General features: G+C 39.3%; 1 protein-coding gene across 2 annotated transcripts in view; it reads right to left on the bottom strand.

Moving 5' to 3' along the window:
• Positions 1–17,358, bottom strand: part of SOCS6 (suppressor of cytokine signaling 6) — a 28,040-nt gene extending 10,682 nt beyond the window's left edge. The window contains exon 1 of one of the 2 annotated variants that reach the window (XM_048080888.2): positions 17,230–17,358. The gene's annotated coding sequence lies outside the window, so the exon portion shown is untranslated. Of the gene's footprint in view, positions 1–17,096 lie in introns of both variants that reach the window. The other variant, XM_048080887.2, reaches the window with a different exon arrangement.
• Between the last annotated feature and the right edge of the window lie 6,797 nt (positions 17,359–24,155).

The following is a 24,155-nucleotide window of genomic DNA, read 5'->3' on the forward strand; positions in this document are numbered from 1 at the left end:
AATAGCCAAAGCCAGCCACTAACAGCAACTGTCCTTGCCAAAGTCACATCACCCTTGCACAGGGTGGCAGGCTGGGCTGTGCTGCTTGTCTGATCTTCGGCGGCCGCAGGCACGTTCACCTGGCATGACAAACTGAAGTCAGCACTGGCTGACACACGGGCAGCCAGCCGAAACTGCACGCGCTCAGCAGCGGCTGGGCATCAACAGAGCAGCACTGCTGGTGGAGAGGGGACCCCGCGGGACGGGGTGGATGACAGACAGAGCAGCAGCCACTTCAGCCACTGCTGCTGAACCTCTCAGCACCCGGCAAGGAACCAGCACCCAGCAAGGAACCAGCACCCCAACAGGGAACAGCGCACACTACCTGCTACACGTTTGCTGCGAATGGCACAAGTGTCATCTCCCATCAATCTCTTTTAAGCAGGCATCTGATAAAGTATACTGGTCACAGCTGAGAAGATACAGGGAAAAATAAAGCCACAAACCGGCTTGCAGGCCCTGATGAACAGCGAGAGGAAAACAAGCAAACAAAAATAACTGAGCAAATCAATGCATACCAAGTCACTGAAAATGAGAAGAAGTGAAACATTTCTGCTGAATCAAATGAGAGAAATCACCAAAGAAACCTGTTGTGCATAGCATGTGTTTCACTGTTGGAAATCAAATCCATCGAGGGCAAGTAAATCTTTTTCACATAGCTCTACGGAAGCAGACCAAGACAGAGAATAATGCTCAGTCAGGCTCAATTTTCATCTCTTGTTATTCTACAAGCCTGCAGCAGCCAGCCTTGCAGCAGACTGTCAGCAAAAATTAAGTTTAGCTTCATAAGCAAAGGTTAGATTTACTGGGAGATGATACATGAGAATTTCAAATAAGACTCCGTCCCACTTCTCCTTCCTGAGAAAAGGTGGAGACACCAAAATGCTTATCCTCTGTTGTAAGGTATGCTGGTACTCTCAGCACGGTAACAGGGAACACTTCATGATTAACAACGATATTTATGCAGTCTTCTTAAACCTTAAAACAGGTACTTTAAGAGTCAGAGAAGTGGCAGAACTGCAGTGCTCTATAAACTAGCTTCTCAGAACCAGTGCCATGGACCATCACCATGTCGTGTAAAAAGGAATAACTAAAAATAAATTTGCTAGAAGATTCATGTTAATTTACAGTAATGAAATGCTTTTGGCAAGTAACAGGTTCTATGCCTACTTATTTGAGAAAAAGAGTGTTTGAAATGAAAATAGTGACGACAAAAGGAAGAAGGGAAAGGACTATCAATAAAAAAAAAGAAAAATTTGCACTTCTGTGATTCTTTTTATGGAGCACGCACAGATGCTTGAATCCTGGAACGTGCGTCAAAAAAGAACATAACCTATCTCATCATATGGATGCAGGCACCACAAACCAATTTGCAGTGCAGTTTGTTTTTAAATCCCAATGAGTTTCAAAAGTAACTTCAGAAACACCGTCCATCCAGTTAAAGCCTGTGCCAGAAAGACAGAAATAATAGACCAGAACGTTCTCTCAAAGTGATGGTGTGGTCAGAATTAATCTGGCCCTTTCTTCTAATATTAATGACTAAATAACATGATTGCAAAGTACAGTTTTCAACTCCTTCCCAAAAAAAAGGAAAGAAAACATTTAGAAGACATACAACAGCTTAATATTACCACTTCGTATTGACTTGTACTGATAGTGACTTTTGTGTAAAAGTTTATCCTTTACACGTTGCGCTAATTCATGCTAGTATTACTGCAAGCAGGGAAACATCATCAGTGTATGTAACTTCCTTAAACATGAACCAAAACAGCTGAAAAGGGCCTACTGCCAACAGATCATTTTGATGAGAAGACAGAATGATCTTTCCTACATTATCAAAGGAAACATTCAGCTTCTTAGACCAAACTTCCACCACCAATCCACTCCACTAGACACGTATTTAAAGGACAATACAGAAACTCATCTTTCAATTAACACAAGTGCATACTTAACTGCATCCCCAAAAATAATGCTAGAAAATAAAGGAACACAATGTGAGGGGAACAAGGAAAATGCAGGAAAGGTAACAGAAACAGAAGCCTCAGACCATTTTTCTGTTGAAACCTACAGCACTTACACAGGATCACCATATACATGACGAAAGTCCACTACGCTACTTGCCAGTATAAAGATTTTATGTTGCCATTCTCCTTAAATTAAGAGCTAATAATTTGTAATAATAATCACATTAGCTTCTGCCTGTCTAGTTCACCTGTCATGAAAATGAGGTGTAGATTGAAATCTGGAGGAAGTAGCGTTTAGATTGAAATCTGGAGGAAGAAGTGTTTACACATTCTAGCACCAAGCAAGAAGTCTGACTGGCAACAGTAATGATGCTTTCCTTAATCACAACATAGGATACTCCTTTTTTTTTTTTTTTTTTTTGACAAGCGGGGATGAAAAACCTAAGGAACAAGTCAGGAGAGCTATGAAGTCACATTCATAGAAAAATCAAAGTTAAAACTAACTTTTATATTAAGCCTGCTCTCTACTCAACTGATGGCTTCTTTGCACTTATTTGAAAAACTAGACTAACATCTTGAGCATCAAGGTGTAAACTGTTCACTTTCGCACTTTATTTTATACTTATCTGACAGACAAGAGGAAATATATGTAGGTATATGGAACTTTGCTCCTACAAAGAACACTAACTGGTATCAAAGATGTGAAAAAACAGATCCACATTCTGCAACAATTCTTTCAAGGTAGTACAATCAGTTGCAAAATGCCAGGGAGAAAAATCAACTTTGTCAAAATATCTCATGAACTTATTAATTAAATAGTAAGAACATGATTTTCTTCAAGTAATAATCCAAATTTAGATATCTAATCTACTCCGGTAGTAACAAACTCTTAAGAGTTTCATCCCTTTTTTCTTCAATTTTCTTATTCCACAGAAATTTAACACATACACAAGTTGAAACAAAAGATGCTGAGATAAGCTTTTAAAATAAACAGATAGAAACTAGTTGGAAAATGTATTATAAAGAAATAATAATTAAAAAATCCTGCTTTTTCAGGATCTGTGCTTGAAGTAAGACTCACTTTCCAATATTCAGCTTGTCTAGAGGGTTTGTGCAAACGGCAATACACTGTGGTCTTACACCACTTTGTACCTACCACTCTGCCTTGGATCTTGCAATTCATTAAAGCTGCACCTGTGGCTTCAAATTAACCTCAACTAGATTATTTTCTGTCTGGGGCTGAAACACTTTTTAAATCCACATGACCAGGCAGGTTCTCTGAGATCTTCACAGCTATCACCCTTGCCACATCTACCGTGCTGCCACTTTCAATAACAATAAAAGCTTTCTTTCATTAGAAGATACCACTCCATCCTCTCAATTTAGGCTAAGATGCAGCAATCCTTTGTAATGCAGTTAACCCCCTACATAAATATAAAGATTAAGTGGACCCATTTATGGTCTGAGGGGAAAGAGAGCACAGGGCCTTGATTAAAGAGAAGAGTGGGAAGATCTTTCATTATAGCACCCATACAACGTTCACACACCAGCAGAAACCTCAAAGTGCGCTGAGGAAGAAGAAGCAATTAATAAAAGACATTCCTCAGAATCACAGAGAGGAAGAAACTGATCTGTTTTCAGACCTTCTTCACTTAATTATTAGAGAGGTATATACAATTAATGGTCCAAGGACACCACAAGGATACCACCCTTCTCCTCCAGACTATACAAAAGAGTTTAATATCAATACCACATAATACTTGCCCCATATGAAGGCACTCATTTTCCATACAGCTCAACAATTTAATATGTTTCACACTCACGCAGACTCCTATATCCGTACCTTTGCTTTTGTATGCATACTAAATCACTTGGTTCCTTTAATTTCTCACAGTGGAAAATTCTGAAACAATACAAAAATTGACAGCTGATGTTCTATAAATTCCCAAGCATGTGAAGTGAAAGCTAATTTCTGTGTGTGCGAAATTCACACACCTTTTTTTATTCATTGATTTATTAAACACATTTTTCCAAAGTAATAACCAATTGTTTTACTACAAATGTACACCATTAGCACAAACACAACATGCATAATGTGAAAGTTATGTGCCACCATTCATTGTAAGACAGATTTAAAGTGAAATATATGCTAAGTGAAACATGAAGTGTTTCACCTGGGATGAAAATGCATTGGCTAAATTTAAGTAACTACTTTTAGTCAAGCTGGGATTTCCCAATCTTTGAAAAAATAGCAACTAGATAAAACACCGTTATACAGTAATTCAAAAAGTACAGGTACTACTCAAGCAACCTAGTCCCCTAGCCAGCTGTGAAAAGTTCAGAGTTAAATTCAGTGAATATAGTTTGGTTTTGCCTTGCTTCCTATAGAAACAAAGCTTGACCAAGCATGGCTGTTTCTGTCTGTATACACTGCATCCTCTTCAGGACTGCCACACTAATGTTTTAATCAGTTCAGCAGACAGTCTCAACTGAGGGAGCAGCCATAGCAAAAATTTGTATATTCTTATATATGATATATATATATATATATATATATATATAAATATATATAAAATCCAAGGAATGGAAATTTTTGAAATACAGGAAAAGGTTTCTTGACAGTTCAGAAGTATCTCCAGAACCAGGGAGGAAACTGGGATTAAACAGTTCCATTCCTCACAGAGCCATGTGTTTCACAAAACTTGTTCACTGTAGCACAGACAAAAAATATGTTTACCCCCAACCACTAAGATATTACATATGTTCATTAGAAGCAAATGTGGTTTGTCATTGTGATGTGTTTTTATTTACTTCTGAGCAGCAGTCAAAACGAGAAATGCTCAAGCAATACCTTTTATATCAATGTAATAAGTCACTAGCAAGAACATTAAGAATTGAAAACATTTTCTAAATATCAAGATGTATTCAAGATTTTTATTTCTGAAATAGAAATAAATAATAAAGTCAGTTGCACCAGCAATTTTATTTTCCCGGAAATTTTACAATAAATACTAAACCAATCTAAGGCAACTTCTGTAACAACTTCTAATGGTGAGCAAAATCCCTTGTTTTCACTCTTAAACAACAGTATACTGCAAAACATGTTTTTGTATCCTTTATATGAACTACTTATATAGGAAACATAGCAGAAGACTTCATTAAGGTTCAGAGTTCAAGAACGTAGAAGTTGAGAAAAGCCAGAAGGGTTGCCTGAGCAATTCTCTTCTCTGTCTTGCCTCATACACAGAATAAAAATGTTTACATTAATTCTTCTCTTCATCACCCTTTGAAGTGTATGATCCCATCATTAACTTACAGCATACTAATTAAACTCCAAATTCCAGAGCTCACAAACAGAATTATTGGCTTCGCTAAGGAAATTTTTGCTGTCTCTATATCTGACACTTGTTAAGACATAGGTATTCAACGCTCTGTTCAGCATTTCATGAGACAGAATATGGAGAGCTCTATTTCCACTCTTTTAGACGGATTCATGAGCTGAATAATAATATATATGCACCAGCAGGCCAAATTAAGGTCCTTTCATTCTGAAACCTGAAGTTTGAATTTTCGTGACGTGGAACGATTTGGGGCAGGGAGGGCTTGACCTGTAGGGGGCTTTGAACAATTGCCTACTCAAAACTGAAACCTCCCTCATTTCGCCATGGAAGTATATGGTGACAACAGAACAAAATGGGTGTAACTCAAGTAGTTAATTGCAGCAGCAGCGAACTGTCATCCACTGCAAGAGATCAATCAGTTAAGCCTGTGGTCCCTTTCAGGAATTTGCTGACAATACAGAAATAGGCGAACACAGGACCTTGGGTTTCATCATTCTGTGGAGAAACACCCAACCTTTCAGGATAGCTTCTATCACTGTCCTCTCTTTAGTAATGATTCTACTTCCTGACATTCCTCAAAACTTTATAAAATGCCTGCTGAATTTTTAAGTCTTTTCAGCCCAACTGCTTAAAGTTTATCAAGGCAATAAGCAAATGAATTACCCATCTTACAGTACAAAGGATTATCAGGTAACCCTATGATAAGCGGAAGATCCATCAGTAGTATATATCTCAAGGGGTTAGAAAGATGCAGAAAAACAAAGAACGAGATACCAAGACACAAGGTTATCTAAACCATTAATGAAGTTGCAACCTGCAAAGAAAGTGAATTCAGACTGACAAATAGGCCAAAAATATCCCTCTCCGGAGCTTAAGCCTTACATGAAAAACGCTCTGAGTTTGCTAACTGGTGACTCCAGCAAGGCACGGACTATTCTCACAATTCCTACCACATTCTGCCTGTGACACAACAGATCTGAGGTTGGTGGCCTGCTTTCCAAAAATACAATTCAAAGCAAAGTACATTTTGACAAACTGCAAAGGTCAGAACTACAACCAGTCTTATCTAAAATAGAGATAAAGCATCTGATTTTTGTCCAAGTTAAGATTTTTTTTTCAGTACCTAAGCATAAGTAACTTCTCCAAAAATCACTGCAAATACTTAGAGCATACTAGAAGAGTCAGGTTCCTGAAGAGTCCACAGAAATTAGGACTTGATATTTAAAATGTTCATCAACACCCCTCTCCCCTTCACATGTGGGGAACTGCTTTATTAGGAAGTACCTAAATTCCAATTTATTAGTATTATTTTTTAGTTGAAACCTCCTCCGCAGTCCTTAACCTTATTTTTGCAAGAAAAAAAAAAGAAAAAAAAAACAATCAAAACAATCTCCAGAAGTACCTCATCTGAGCAGAACTATATCAATGCCTAACTCATGGAGTCATGGCTGTGCCTTCACATAGCTCCTAAGGCATGTTCTGAAAGGAAAACATGAAGCACCTCACAGAATCATGTTGCATAAAGGACTGTGTCAACTACTTCTTTTTCTGGACACCACAATAAGTGGATAAATAATTACCATAACCTTCCACATCACATAAAGACTTTGCTCCATGGGAAAACCAAACTACAAATTCTAGCATCCTGGACAGTGGTCCCAGCCATCATGGAAGGGATATTCTCACTTATTCTTGATTATGATACTCTATTGTGAAGAAATAGCTTAAGACATAAGATGAACTGGGCCAGATGGTCAATCCCAGGTTTTCCCCCTCCACGGCAGATCCTTAGGCCACTGGGCTGAGAGAACACACACCCTCTCTAGCCCTTTCTTCTTCAGCTCCATTAACCTTCCACAGACCAGAAGAGCTTTAAAAGAACAGACAGAAAGCTTTCTGTACTTCAGAGCAGCCAACAGGACAGTGTTCAAGGCAGCCCCCATTACAGAAGGGGCAGAGCTGAGTAACTTGGCTGTCTTATGCTCCGAGTGATGGCTTTAGCTACCAAGCTGTAGGTCCTGTATTTCACATCACTGGGAAATGCAGACTGGACTGCTTGCAGCCTGTAAAACCTGTATGCACAAACAAGGGAAGTTTTAGATATTTATATATTTAGATTTATATTGTATTGTAGATTATTTTTGTCATGTGGACCCTAAGCCCAATGTTTACCTATTACATGGTCCACAATAAAGATCAGTAACAACTCCGCTCACTCACTTAGGAATTGATTTTAAAGGCAAAAGAGAATTTTACATCAAGCATAAAGAACCCAGTCTTACATAGTTATGTTCGCATATCATTTCTATTGCGGAACACCTATGCTATTTAGCAAGGTGCAATTCAACTGAGATTAATGTTGGTTTGTTCTGGGTACTTAACAGAAGGGAAAAACTAAAGCCAAGTAAAAGTTTACATATATAGCATTATTGGAAAAACACTTTTAATAACTTCTTCCCAAGTGAATATGCTTTTCTCTCTCTCCAAGTTAGTAGGAATGTTCTATCCAAACAAAACAGTTACCGAACAGATTCTTAACTCCATCTTCACCATGTCTTTTAGCACCTAGAGTTTAAGGCTGAAAGAGCCGCTACACTCAGGGAAATAAACATGTGCAACACTCCATGAGTACCTCCCACAATCTTGTTGGTTACATACAAATCATAACATTTGCAGTTAGTATTACAAAAGGAGGTTTGAATAGGAATTTTTGTCTTAAACCTTCTTTAAACCAAAGTCCAAATATTTTTTGACAAAATAAAGAAGTGCTGACTTCTTTCAAATGACTTAATGCCTCGTACTGATGAAGACAGCATACAATTTCCCATTACTACTAAACAAAAGCATTTGATTTTCAGAGACAAAGACAGTAATAAACACTGAGAGGCTTACAAATTGTGGTCACCACAAGCTAGTACAATACAGAAGCAACTTAATTTGTAAAGTTAAAAAATATTAATTTTAATCTAATTTTACTAACGGTACATGGAAAGTAATCCATTAGGTTGGACTTACTTGCTATATTCTGCAAGGAGAAAAAATCACTTATGACAGGTGAGCAAGACCAAATTTAAACTGCCTTTCAACAATTAATCTCAAAATAAACCCAAGCATTCCTTTTGCTTGAAAAGATTTTCCCCCGTTATTTGTTCTTATTTAAGTGCTTATCATAAAATTACTAGATCTGATAATATTTAATAAATACACAAACTCTCTAATGCCCACATCTTCCTTTCTAAGGACCCCAGTAATCATTTTAAGCTCTAAATAACATCAAATTTGGAGGCGTAGGGAGGAAATGCTCACTCATTCTTTCAAAAATCAAAGCACTGAAAGACTAAGATTATTTTAACATAGCTAATCACATTTTTCCCATTGTGCTCTGGTGAACCGATACTTAAGTAAAACAACAACAACATATAAAGCTTCACTACCGATTTGACTTCAGTTTCAGGATCAGAAAATGTTCCATACAAGACAAGCAGAAAAAAATTATGGACGATCAGGTTCCTTAGAGTACAGCACACAAACACAAGACTGAAGAAGGCTTGTAACACTGTTCTCTTTTCCACTACTATGATTCCAAATTGTTTTAGTGTAATCCTCATTCCCATATAGTCTATTTCTGGTATCTCCAGCATTTTATTTGGACTCTCCATGATTCATAACCTAGCCTGTCAACTGCTAAACAATGCTGGGACAGTTTTAAAGCTTTACGAAAGATGAAATCCTTAAGAATAAGACATTTGAAAATGATACTTTTAAACTGTCGTGATTCTTTTATTAACTGCATATTCCTTACTTAAAAAATAAAATTGGTATCTGTATTAAAATGCATACAGGAAGATTAGGCTAGGATCACTTTTAACCTCAAGCTCACCAATTTTATACAAGCAGTTTTGAAGAGAATCAGACACTGAAGCTGAGTCTCTCATGGTCAATAAGGCAGGTCCAGTTCATGAAATGAAAGTGGGGTTTATTTCACAGACAAGCCAGCAGAAAGAAACAGAGAACAGGAGAGAACTTCCTTCTTGTTGTTTGAAGACTGATTTGACTTCCCCAGGGAAGTGGTCACGGCACAGAGCCTGCCACAGTTCAAGAAGTATTTGTACAATGCTCTCAGACACATGGCCTGATTTTTTGGATGGTCCTTTGGGGACCCAGGAGTTGGACTCAATGATCCTTGTGGGTCCCTTCCAACTTGGATATCCTATGATTCTGTGATTCTATGACTGGTGGATCCCAGTCAGGTTGGGGCCCAAGAGGAAAGCTTCTCAGACCCCAATAAACTCAAGGTACCTCCTGAAGCGAGCAGCGAACACCCTCTGGCAACAGAACCTAAATCTGTTGACCAGAAAGTTCATCCTAGCACCTCTTGCCGATGGACTGACTGCTTTTCTGAGTTCTTAGGACCCACTGCTGACAGTAATCCAAGCACTACATTTGGGAAAATGAGAATGTAAAACATAACTTATTTAAAATATTTTCTTTCCCATTGTCACTGGCAGAAGGCCCAATAAGAACAAAGAGTAAGCTAATTATCTTTTTTATGGTTTAGAGCCTAGCCATATAAGGGTAACAGTAGAAATGGCTGTGCTCAAAGTACTGTCAAATATACAGGGTAAACACACCTGTACAGAGATTATTATCTCCATATAATCTCATAAAATTACTTTACTACTTTGTTTCCCTTAAAACAGGAGGAGAAACATTAAACAGGTTTTCACAATTGACAGTCCTTTTAAGTCTAGAGGGTGCTTTTTGGAAAGACGAACAACAGCAAAACCCACATACATTAACAGGGCACAACCAGCCCATTGACCAGAATAGGAATGGAATTTTGACTGCATGGGGAAGGCTGCTTAGCAATCTTTTTAATGAAGTCCCAATTTGCCAGAATAAAACCTTTTTACAAGACTACACCCGTTCTGACAAAGCTTAGTCTACATGTAAATTCTCTAATTTGGGGTCAAAACTAGAGAGACTCTTAATTATTCATGATTAAGATCAGGGACTGCTTTTTTTTTTCCCCTCCTACACTCTAATCACCTGCAGCCAGAGACGTCCTGCTATCCCAAGCAGCACATCAAATGGAGAAAGAATATATTAAAGTTTCTAGACAGACACCGTTTTGTCGTGATGCACGCTGGAAAGCTCAGAGGGGAGGGGGATTTGTGTTCTTTTTTGTTGTTTTGTTTTGTTTTGTCAGTGGTGGTTGTTTCTTTTTTTAATAACAATTTTCCACACAGCCCTAAACAAACTGATTTTCCTAATATTAACACTCAGCCCAACAAAGATTAATTAACTGTGGGCAGACATTTAACTCAATGGGACTGCTCACTGTACACTACTCTTAGCTTGCACTTGAAGAATTGGGGTCTTACACCACGCAACTTCACATTGGTGTATAAATTCTCATGTGCAGGATCAAAGATGAAGTTTTCACTGTCTATACGAAGTAACATGCTGCATGAAATTTATACAAACTCAAAGCCCTTAAGATAGCTATCTCCAGACTAAGGTCAAATTTCTGCAGAGCCAGGAGTATAGGAGCCCTGCTGCAAAAGCTTGCTAAGCTTGAAATTTCAAGCATGAAAAAGAGACAGACATATACATGCGCACAGACTCTGTTTTTTCTCCTGTTCTCTCTGACAAAAATTTAAACTTACACACACTATAAAAAATGTATTAACCCAATTAAAAAACATGAGAATAGGCACACACTTTTCAATGCTCATACACAGACTTTCTATTCCTGTTTTCCATGCCAAGCCATTTAAAATACAGCAGATTCCAAAAAGCACCTGTTTGAGGGGGATAAAGAAAACGCATCTGATTCAGTACTGACATAGCTCCCCTTCACCTTGTTCTCTCGACCATCATTGGATTAAATTGCAAATAAGGCTAATACATTGGTCAGCACAGACTCTTTTAACCCTTCAGCAAGGGACTGAAGAATAATTACATTTGCATTTAAGTTTTCCCCCAAGCAACTAGGGTTTTTTTTGCACAAAATCATGCCAAAGCTTTATGATTAATCCCTTATTACTTCTCAACATTACTTTTTATTAGCCGAAAGCTCTCTTCTTTTCAAAATCCAAGAAGAGGAGAAAAGTCAAAGTTTTAGAAAGCACTGGATGAGATTTGGTTTTTGCCTCTTTTCCACCAAACAGGGAAAAGGAGGGGGGAAAAAATGCCATGAGACTCCTACCTTACACAGACGCAGACTTGAGATCTTACATAAAACCTAGAGACTTGTACCTCTGAATGCACAAACCAACTATTCTGGAATCAGTCTCCTTGGGCTGACCAAAATTCCAGCCTGGAAGCCTTTCCAAGTACAAGTTTCATCAAAACCAATATGCTTGCACAAACAGCTTCTGTTCAGTGAATCCAGTGAGAATTCCTCAGTCACAGAGTTCTCACCAGTGCCTGAAAGACGAGTGTCATCCTGAAAAAGCTGCCTATCCTGTTTTTGGCATACAGCTTCTACAAATCTCACCCTGGAAGGCACACTTTCTGTAATCAAAAACCTTCTACCTGATGCCACCAGTCTCCATTTCTTTATTTCAGTTAATAAACCTCCTAATCTGATACCTGATTACCAACCAAAAGAGTACGTAAAGGATTTTAAGAGTATTCAAACCCATTACTAATGCCAGAAACACAGTTAACACTATAGCTTGTAACTGCCCAGGTCTTGTAGCACTTACCAAGGCAAAGTCTGGGGATTCCCTAAATCAGAAGGAACAAAAAGGAAAGCAAGCTTGACTGCTGTATCAGACACATCTTGGGATCAAACAAGCACACTTTGGAAACATTTGGAGTAGCCTAGTAATTTATTCTCAACTTATTTGAGGAATACAGACTGCTTCAGAGAAGGAAAAAAAAAATCACCTACTCAAGACTCCTACAAACTGCTGTTTTAGCACATTTACCACAGAACGTCAAGATTAATTAAGAATAAAACTACTCAAGAAAAACAGAGATCACACACTGTAAAACCAAGCCTGACTAGAATCTCATTTCCAACAATTTTGTCATCAAGAGAAGCAATCTATGTATTGTTTTAAATAATACTGAATATCCTTGAGGAACAATAACCAAGGTATTAACTCTGTGGTCTCAAATCCTGACACTCATCAATTTATCTGCTAGCTGTGTTCACCACATTATCTCAAGACTATTAAAACCTTACACAAGTCCTCTTACAGATCTGTATCTCATACCACGCAAGCTAAATAATACAAATACAGCTGCTGATTATAAACTGCTTTGGAAAGCAAAGAAAAATACCACATAAGCGTATGTTTTACCTAACAATACTTAGAGGTTCATTTTCATTGTTTAACTTTTTTTTTTAAACTAGAGACCACTTAATGAGCTATGAAAAAAAAACAACACTAACATCTATTTATACCTTCACTGCCAGAGAAAATGGCTCTCATCCAAAACTTTTACAGCAGTTTACAGCAAAATTATTTGGTGTTTATAACAAAAAGCCCACATACTTTACAAATCTAAGATTTTCTAGAAGTGCCAACCTACTGCACTTGGCAAATCTCAAAAAAAAGAATGTTTCATCAGAAGACAAGAAAGTTCATGTGTTCTGTGTGCCCTATATATACACACAATCGGAAGCAATGTTTGGAGAGCAGCACCTGGATAGAAATACCTACATATGACTTCTTCAGGTTGGGATTAACTGCAAACAAGAAGAATAAAACTCCATTGAAGGAGTCTGAAAAATAAAGTCACAGTTAGAACAATGACAGAGCTAACGTACTTGCATCCTCGCTAAACAAAGATTTATGTTTAACTTACATACTTTTCTTGGCAATGTAGCAACCCAGGAACAATTTCTTAGGTAGCATGTGGCTTACATCCTTTCCATAAACAAAGCAGAGTTCCTGAGAATTCATAATGTTATGTGAATGAATCAGGACACTGAAAAGGGCAAATAATTTCCCAAATATTTTATCTTGATATTTTCCAGAAAAAAAATAAATGACAAATAATAGTTTATTTAAAAAAAAAAAAAAAGAAAGAAAAAAGAAAGCTCTAATAGTAAAGATAGGTCCTTGAATCTCTATTACCGCCTTTAACAAACAGTAGTCAGATTTACAAAGCCATCCACCTAAAAACTTGCTGAAATTATCTGGAACTGCAGATGCTTATTGTTTGCATGCCCATACATGACAGAAGAGTCAGAAGACCATGAAGACTGGTAGAAGAAAAAATCTGGAATACCTTTTACTTAAGCCAATTTAAGAAGTCAGAAAGCTAAATTTCTAACTCTGATCTGAAAATTTTAATTCTCACAATAAGCAGTCTAAATCAGATTCTGCCTCATTGCCTTTTTAATGTCAGTCTATGTAGACTCTAGCAACATTTTTGCAACTTTCTTTATATATTTGATCTACTAGACAACATCTCACATACTATCAGCTTCCCGTTTTCATCCAGGGCAATAATTCAAGGCCAGTTTCTTGAGGTTTTGGTTTTAACCACCAGGAGAGGCTGAAGTGGGTGAGCCGTTTTTGTTTTAGTATTATTAGTAAGCTACTGGGAGAAACAAAAAGCTCTAACACTAAAGAAGTGCAAAGTTACAGCACTTTAATATTTGTTGCAAAACTAATTGTTTTTAAATGAATTTCTACGAATTTCTGTTAACACATGCTCATATGTTTTAATTTGGAATCCAATTATTTCTAAAGAAAAATGCAGAAATATCGGTAGCAGAAGGAATCTACCATGAATCACCTGTCTTTACACTCTGTTGTACCAGAAGAATATTTAAGTGGTATGAAGCTGCCTTTTAAACATGGACAAGGAATATTCCATTGCAAGCACAATCTTGTTTTCTAGAAAACACACTACTGTATGCATCTCGCCATCTGAAATTCTCACAGAAAATTTTCAAGACTCTTTTATTTTGCTAGGGAGCCACTAGGATTCATAGGAGTGTCTCACAAGAGGCGTTCATAAGAACCTGGGAGCTCTGCATCTGTACATCTATTGTTTTCTGAAGACTAGTATTTCCAGAAAATAAGCATATATTAAAATGGAATGAAATTAGATTTTGGCAGAAATACAAAGATGAGGTACATTACCAGATACTGCTATTTCACTAAAAAAAATAAAAGAAAGCAAACTTCAAGTTCTGTACTTCTTCGAACACTTTATAGAAATATAGAGTTAAATTGCATAAGAACTCTCTATTCTGCTTTTCAATCCCCATCCTGCCCAATTTCTACTCAATACACTTTAGTATTTGCACTCCCGAGTTGCATTATGTTTACTTTTATACTCCTAATACTATATTTGCCTCCTTGAAACATCACAAGCCTCTCTGGTTGTTGCTAATACACATTAAAGCACTACCAAGAGAAAGCTGGGACACACCAGCAAAGACCAGTCTCCTTTCCATCTACTTTATGTTATCACTCAACTCCCTACAACACTGCACTACCCAAACGCTACCAAAATAGCACAGTGTAGGCCTAGGAAGGAAGTACAGCAAATAAGGCACAGGAGTAAGGAATGACTCTGGACTGTGGCCTCGGTTTTGCTAGCAGTGATGCAGCAAATATGTAGCAAATATGTAGTCAACTCAAGGCAACACTACTAGGAAAACTCTTTCAAACACTGATTTGCAAGTTACTGTATGAATATAAGTCTTCATAATAGCACAAAGAATTCACTTGCTTCTGGAGAAGAACTCCTGATTAAGAGTCCACTCTCTCACTCCACTACTTCATCATGCTAGGCAGAGCTGGGATGTGTAATCCACCTGCAGAACAATGTGGACCAAGTTATTATTTTGTCAAAACCTCCTTCTCTAAGAGTAACCCAAGGTATCTGACTGACCAACTTCACAGTCTCAGAATAAATAAATTAACAGCACCAATATAAGTTAACATTTTTTTTCTGATTTCACAATGTCAACTTTTTGAATTACGCAGTATTTTGCCTGAAACTGTAAGAACACTTTGATGCTGCACATATGCAGCACAATGAAGACACTCACAAAAGCTCTGGAAACAATACAGTGCTTCTTCCCTACTACTCCACAGCCTTGCAAGTTAGCAAATGCAGATATCTCTACATAACACTACACTGTGATCGCTCATACTTAATTTCAAGGCTTAGTTTCATTGAATTTCAATTGGGGGTGGGGGAAATATGTTTAAATCTCATAAATCAGGATATAGGGAATAGGTGCTGAATTCAGCATACACAACAAGTGAGCCTGCTTTAAGTAAAAGCTCAGTTCCATCATGTTATGCCATAATAACAAGAAATATACTGTAAAAAATGAACACTCCATTAAAGATTCACTATGTCAAAGCAAGCACTTTGAAAACGCCTTGGTAAGTTACATAGAAAAGTGTGAGCTACCTTTACTGTCTTGCTGCAGAAGACTCCAAAAATACCCAGATATTCTCCAGTGGTTTAAGTCTTCTGGCCCAGCTAGAGTAATTTATCCCATAACTACACTGAAGCTTCTATATTTTCTACAATCCAAGGACGGTCTTATTAACATGAAACAAAATAATGCTATTTTTTCTACCCACGGCAGAAATGCAGATGTATTATTCCTCAAGTACTTCTGTAGCTCTCTAAGAAAGGAGGCCTGCAGCAGGTATTTTTAACTACAGTTGTATTAAGAGGCTGGACGTGGTGTAAACATTACTGGCAGGTAGGAAAGAGGGGTTGAGACCTAATCATGAAAGGGCCCAAGGATTTCATAACTGGAAGAGGCACTTTCCCTATCTGAAGTGTGTTCTACTCCCAGTGTCTCCTACTTTAACAATGTAACATTCTCTGCTGGAAAATACCATGTTCAAAGTGAATGGGATTTTGAAAACACGGGGAGAAAAGATGAAAGAACCAAGGAAAAAGAAAGTCGTGTTCAATGCATCTCACATCACAGCAGCATTCTCTGCATCTCCTAAAACTTCAGTGTTTTGGAAAGGCGTTTTTCTCAGGCAAATGAGTGGGCATGAGCCAGAACCATTTTTTTCTGACAGAAGTGGCACCACTGGGGAAAGAGAATGCAAGAGGCAGTTTGAAGAACAATGAAAGCCAGGAAAGTTTGGGGTTTTTTGTTTGTTGATGTTTAGAAGAAAAAGGAAAAAAAAAAGTGTTAAGTTTTTTAAGCTTTTAAGTGCTGCCTGTCACAGAAAGCAACGCTTCTCCCGCCCCTTCAGGAGCCCTTGGCATACCCTCGGCTAACAATAACATGACATTCACAGCTTCACCTTCCCTGGAGCTCATCCAGAGCTCAAGCCCCCGCAGCAGGGGCACAAAATGCCACCTCTGGCCACCCGCCCTGCCCAGGACGGGGACCCCCCCGGACCCAAAGCGGAGGGCGGGCGGGGAGGACGCAGCCTCACCCAGCTGCTACGGCTGGCCCCAAAGGGGGGATCCGGGCAGCGGCCGGGGATCGAGGCCGGGCCTAAGCCCCCCGCCAGGGCGCTGCCCCCCGCCGTGCAGGCCGCGCCGCAGCCCCGCTGCCTCCGCAGGGCCTGGCGCCGCCGCGGGCTCGGGGAGCGGCGCAAACAAAGGGAGAGGAGAGGAGAGGCCGGGGCCGTGGCTCGGCAGGAGGCAGGCGGGCGAGCCGAACCTCGCGCCGGGCCCATCGCCGGCTCTACCCCCGCGGCCACCGGCGGACGGGACGGGACGGGACGGGGCGGGAGGGAGGAGGGGGCGGCCGGGCTCTGCGCGCCCGCTGCCCGGGGACGCTCACCCAGCGGAGGCCGCGGTGCCCCGCTCCCGGCGCGGGCCTCTCCTTCCCCGGGCACCTCGGCGGCGCGGCCCGGCCTGCGCCGGCATCCGGGCTGGGCGGCGAGCAGCCTCCCAGGCGACAGAGCGGGACTCACCGAGCCGGAGGAGGAGGAGGAGGAGGAGCTGGTGCTGCTGTTGCTCCGGCGGGGCCCGGCCCGGCTCCGGCTCCCTCCCTCCCTCCCTCCCTCACCGTGCCGCCGCCGCCTCCCTGTTCCTGGCGCCGCCGCCGCTTCCTCCGCCTCCTCTGCCCCCACCCCTCCGTCCTCCGAGGGGCGCACGGGGGCGGCGAGCCCGCGATGGCCACAGCCTGCCGCAGGCCGCGTTCAGCCCGGCGGCGGGTGCGGCGGGGCCCGGGTCGCCCGCCCTCCTCCTGCCGAGTCCTGCCTCCGCCTCCCCGCTTGCCCCGGCCGGGGCGGCCGGGCCCCTTCTTCTCTTCCTTTCCCTTCCCTTCGTTCCCTTCCCCGCCGCAGGGCTCCGCCGCTCCGCGCCGTGGGGCTCGGGCAGGCCGCGGGGAGCCTGCGGGGGGCGGCCGGCGCCTGCTCGGGGCCTTCCCTAGCGCCCGGCCCCCTTTCTCCCCCGGCTGCTGAAGGCTCTCCTTGCCTGTGGAACCTCATAAATAAAGTGCATAGCGAGCTACTTTATTTATTTTCTCTCTGCGTGTCTCTTTCTTTCCCTAGTTTTTGGGCGACTCCGCTCGTGCTGCACCCCCTGAGGAGCTCCCCACACACACCCCCAGAGGCTGACCCCTCCGGTGTCTCCGTGCCCTCTTCGCCTCCCTCGGCCTGAGAGCGATGTGCGAGAAGAGGCATTTTCACGTTGAACTTTGCTTCACGGATTGCCCAGAGTGCCGCTAAACTCCAGCCACATCAGCTGTGCCACAGAAACTTCAGCCAAGCAGGCTGCTTGCTTGCTTGCCGGTCCCTTTTTGAAAATAAAATGAAGAGCAACAAAACAATTTCTAACTTAGGATGCGTGAGACTGACGGAAGTGAATAGCAGAGGGTTAGGTTTTCAAATCTGTGGACAATATAAATTGGGGAAAGTAATGCTTGCTGACTGATGTTGAGCTGGTAAAACAGTGCCTTCAGAAGCTTTTTCATCATTCGTTTCCTGCTTGTGGCACATATCCGATGCAAATCGAGAACCTGATTTTGCAAAGATATGCATAATTTGCTCATCTATCTAATCGCATAAGAGTCAGTGAGATTATTTGTGTGACTTGCTGCTCACCCACACAACTGATTTGAAGTTGAAAGAGAAATCACTGAAACTCGTGAGGTTGTGAGAATATTTTTTGCATGTCCTGCTGAAATTGAGGGTATCTGTGGGTTGAGGTCTGTGAGTTGTTTAATTGCCTGAGTTATTTGAGGTCAGAATGTGTCCTGATTGCATTTACATTTTTATGCCTCAGATGTTTATGGAGAGTTAAAGGCTTTTCTTGAGCTTTATCCAAGAGTCTTTGGTTCTTTATGTGTCTGATCGACCGCAGTTGCTGGCAGGCCAGAACCATTTCAGGGCATGATGACTCTAATTAGCATTGTAAAAGGAAATTATTATTATTTTTATAATACAATCATTAGCTTTTTCAGATATCAAGTACCTAGACTTATTTATGTTTTTGTTATGTTTTGTATCAAAACTGTATGTTTTACAATTGTGATTAAATGTTATCAGTTGTATAACAAACAAAACTAAGAATAGCTCCAAGTGGATCATTTAGGAATCCTTATGGAGCGTAGCTCTTGTGTGTAAAACTAGTACTGCTGGTATGAGAAGTATGAGCAATCTTCTGGTCTGCTGTGTTATTCCAAGAAAGAACAAAAATGCAATAAATAGCAAAAGATTTTCTTTCAACAGAGTAGGTTCCTCCTTTCCTAGATAAACCATTGGGAGTTCACCAACCTAATCCAAACAGGAACTAAGAAAAAACCTTACTAGAAAGGAAGGCCCTGACTAGGAAAATTTTAGTTCAATTGTAACACAATTTTTTCTCAAACACGATTTTTACATTCATACGTGCTTCTCAGGACTCCTTTTCCTTTGGATAGCAGGCATTTGAATGAGCAATTAATTTCAGGATCCAGCTGGTGTTCTTGCTTGATGTGCGTTCATAGTATTAATTTAACCAGAATCTTCAGCAGCAGCTGTGGGATGATGGCAGTATTGGAAAGCATAGTTTAAGAGTTCTTGCTGTACATGAAGGATCCAAATGGCCTAAAAATGTTTTTCTGCCTTCAGACATCTTCTGCCATATGCAACTTCTGCATTAGAATATATTATGTGTGAGACAAAATTAAAAGTTGGTCTTTGGAATCTTATTCTAGAGCCTTCTTCCCTGTTAAAATGAAAAAAAAAAAAAGTTGATTCAGAAGTATAAAGTTTTCTGGCCCATGTGTTGACCAAAGGTTTTCATGTTTCTGAAACTGTCCCCTTGTCACTCTTATGGGGCAAAAGGATTAGTTTTTGGCAGAAATGGCACTATTAGACTTTCAGAGTTGAAGGAAAGGAATTCAACCCCCCCCTTTTTTTTTTCTTCACAGTGTGTCTTCCGTACTTTATTTTTATTAAGGAGTATGTAAATATGGCTTAAATTAGTATCACTACCAAAAGCAGTGGCCTTCCTCATTTTTCTTCTGTCTCCCTCCCTCCACCTGCCCATATATTTTCCTTATAGTGGCTCCAGTGCTCAATGGACCTCTCTAAGCCAGCTCAGGTAGCTAAATCTCTTGGAGTTCAATTAGCTAATGATAAATCATGACATAAATTTGAATAGGTGCCTGAATTTTCACTCTTTTCGGTTAGAAATGTCATATGTTGCTGTATTGGTTTATGAGAGCTGCATTTCCAGACTGTTAGCGTTAAGCAGTTAGTGATAAATCAAGATCTATCAAGGCAGACAGGCAAACTGAAAAAGCAAAACCAAACCAAACCATACTTTCCATCTGGATCAGAAAACAGTTATCAGGTGAGTATCACAGTCTAAACAAAGAAAAAGAGACAGTTTGTGCAATTGAGTGGTGGTAGAGAGAAAGGGCGAAGAGAATCAGGAATGGTGGCTTCCTGTGTATGTTACCAGGGTGCTGCTAGCTTGTCTCAGCCTTAGCATGTAACTTCATGTTTGGAATAGACTTTTTCCATCCAAATTTGCCAGCAAACAGCTGCATCCCAGTAAGAGCAACAGTTTTACTACGAAGGGTGAAATCACTTCAGAGTGCCACTGGCATTACAACATAGATGGCAGACTAGGAGGAAGTTAGTAGCGTTGCACAGATAAATTTGTTCTTGGCTTAAAAACACATATTGAACTAAATTGGGCAGTTCATACACTCAGACATCTTGTTGTAATGTTCTCTACTTATATGAGTCTATTACACTTGCCTCACAGTTGCTATCTTATTCAAAATTATGAGGACTAGAAATTAGAATTTAGGAATCAAAATTCAGATCTTTTATATCTCATGTGCTTGTATGCATGAACTTCTACAGCCTGGAGCTCCACTTAATTCTAATTACTTTCAATAGTTCTGCAAGTTGATATAGTCATCATTTTGATAATTAAATCCCCCCCCCTTTTTTTTTTAATATATTCAAAACTGTGATTGTAAATTATTTCATATATGTGTATATTCATATGTGTATATGCAAATCTGCAGATCAGAGAGACGGGTCAGAGACCTAACTTACGACCGCTCATTGACAGCAAAGACGATGTTATATCTGCTGTATCCACTTTTTATCTTACTGCTGCCTACCTGCCTGGCACAGGTTGCCGTGGTCTTGCAACAATGACTCTCCTACCTCTTGGGCCTGAACTGGGGCTGGAGGTCAATGCCTTCTTATTATTATTGCTCTTTGCGGACATGTAACTGTACATGGTTGTATTCTAAGGAAACAAATGCTTTCTTTTCCACTTCTGTTAAGTATAATTCTGAAAGTGCATTTGTTGCCATTGTATTGCAATCTTCAAATTATGTTCAAACAGTTCTGGTAAATCAGACTTTTAAAGAAAGCAATACACACAAAATCATTGTAGTTTGCTGGACATTTATGATAACTATGGCCTTTTTTTTTCCCTATTTTTCTAATTCTTGTATTACTATGTATTTTATCTATTACTTTGTTTTTATTCATATAAATATTGTATATTTATATTCCTATATTATACTATGTATTAGCAGTCTTTATATATAACATCATCACGTATAGTTTATGGACACAGTAGGTTGATTGTTCCACTTTGTTTTATCATAGAATCTTGTACGTTTTCTGTAAATAAATTCAGTTTCCATTACAGCAGTTAACACGTAAATATTTTCAAAGTATATTTTTAGTATATTTTTCTTTTTTTTTTTCTTTTTGAGTGTCTTCCCTCCACACAGTTTAACAGTACTACTCAAGGGGAAAAAAAAAAAAAAAAAGAAAGTGAAGTATACAGGAAGTTGTTTTACCTCCCCTTTTCTCCCAATTGGGAGTTTTGGGGTTACATTTGCAGTGTTTACTGGAACTACTCACATCATATGAAGGCATAGAGGCATAGAAGGTGTTAACACCTCATTATAGCTACTGAGGATAAACTATACATAACACAAACATATAAATTATTTGTCACATTTTTATCAGAATGATGTTATTGCTTCTACTTCATACTGTGGTTATGTTTTATTATTCTGTATCTTTGTTATGCTTATGTCAGAAAAATCAGTGCTTGTTTATTTAAAATTGTTCTAATTTACATCTATTTTTGAGTGCCACTCTCACCAGTTTCACTTCATTTCAAGACAAAATGTACTTTAAAACGTTTGATGAGTTTTCCTGAAATTAAGATTCTTAAATCCATTACCAAGGTTTCTGTTGATGATAGGGGTGTTCATTTTCAGCAAGAGAATAGCTCAATACTTTCTTAGATCAAAGTTCTCTGAGAATTATATTATGGTAGACAATAGAGTATAGCAAAATGGCATTTCCAATAACTGCACAGGAAGACTAAATTCTAATCTGCTGAGTAATGGAGAAAGGGAGGAGTCATTTTAATTGTCTATGGACCAAAAGCTGGATAAAGTCAGGATAAATTGGGCCTCACAAATGGATTTCTATTAAAACCAGGGAAATGATATATCGCTTTTCTCTTTCTGAAGACGACCAATAAATCATGAGAGTAGTTGTGCTCACCCACTGGAGAAGCAACATGGAAATTCTCTGTAAGTAGGTCTATATACAGTTAGGTTAGCCTATGCATCTTATTCATTGATTGTCCATATTGCCTGTACACCTGCTTGTACACTAGTTCAGGTATGCCATGAGTCATGAAGATCTGCAGATAGTGACAGGAATGCAAAGTGGAGAACTGGTCCTGACTCAGGTCTCATCTCATCAAGTACAGTTGACTAAATTTCTTGACATAGTGAATTTTAACCTGAATTAGGACATAGCTAGCAACTACTTTCCTGTGGCCAAATTCATTCTATTTAACTTCTTTGTGATTCTTTACAACACAGATCATGGGCTTAGTTTTGTAGTCCTTACATAAGTATTCACAACCAGCCCAGGAATTATAGAATTCACCACAAGGCAATAATTTTTGAGACCAAGCACTGAAGACAAAAACAAAGCAACTCTAGATGTCACTTTATAATATTTAATCATTCTGAACTTTTGGCTATGCAGTTGTCATAGGTCTGGAGGATCAAAATGAAATTTGTGAGATTTAACTGAGATTGCAGCAAGGGAATATGTTGCTTAATGTTTCCGTTTCCTATTTTCCCTGTCTGGAGGGTGAAACTGGTCAAGCAAATGTTGCACTTGGGTTGTTTTTTCAGGGTAGAGATCGTGACAAATGTGCACCCAAAACTTTTTCTCTCACTTCTGAATAAAAAATTCTATTTTTCAGAAGTCTATTGGTCTTAAACAGGACTGCCTAAAAGGAAAAGCAGCAGTAGTTTATTTTCACAACTTTAAGGGGGAATAGAGAATGGAATAAAAAGTGGAAAGGAGTTAGAATGTCTTACTTTTCCACATGAAAATGTCTCTCTAAAAACTCAAGTGTTAATATTATTTCACACTTTTCTTCAGCCAGCTCCTGTCAGAATTGTATGAGGTCTAAGCATATCTAGAACACTTAGAATTCTAGGTGCCTAGAATTTTATTAAACTAACTCAAAAGTTGGTTACACATTAATAATCATACCTAGTTCATTAGACCACATGAATGAGAGCAAGGTAAAATATAGGTATCAAATCGGAACATTCACTACAAAGGATTACGTTAAATTAAAAAAATGTCTTAAAAAATGTAGTATGTCTGCTTAGAAATTAATGTTGTTCTACTATCTGTATAATGACAAACTGTTCCTCTTGGCTTTATATGTTGCAGCCATTTCCCTAGTTACGAAAAAGAAAGTTGGATGAGTTCTCTTCAGCCATCTTCTTAAGAATGTAATTTTAAAAGCATTCCTCAAAGCATAAACAATACTTAGTTCATGGACATAGGGATATTAAAACAAAAAGTCTTTGCCTTTTAAGATGCATGTATAGTTGCAGGAAGCTAGCAGATTTCACAGTGTCATCTGAGCAGCTTTTTTATGGCTTTGATTGTCCTTCCCTTCCAGTTCACAGAAAAGACCCACATTTACTTTAATGCTACACCATAACACAGTGCCTCTGATGCCATGAGCAATTTCTCTTGATTTCAGAACTCCCACTGACTGCAACTGGACCCAGGCTTGATCCAGTATTCTCATTTCTCTGGGGCTTATCATTACATGCTGTACTTTCAGCTAGATCAAGAGTTGCTCCAATACTCTTGTTTGTCAAGACCTCATCATTATAGAGTGTACCTGCAGCTGCTAGTTTCAATAGAACATAGTTTGTAAATAATTTAAACTCCTATTTATTACACTTATAATGTTCAAATTAAAAAAAAAAAAAAAAGAAAGAAAAAAAGTTACTTCAGACTATACCAGTCAAGCAAAATAGTTCACAGCTTTCTGGAATAAAATTCCCTATTGGTGAAGAAACAATATTTAA

This window comes from Anser cygnoides, chromosome 2 (assembly GCF_040182565.1).
Source record: "Anser cygnoides isolate HZ-2024a breed goose chromosome 2, Taihu_goose_T2T_genome, whole genome shotgun sequence".
Taxonomy (NCBI): Eukaryota; Metazoa; Chordata; class Aves; order Anseriformes; family Anatidae; genus Anser; species Anser cygnoides.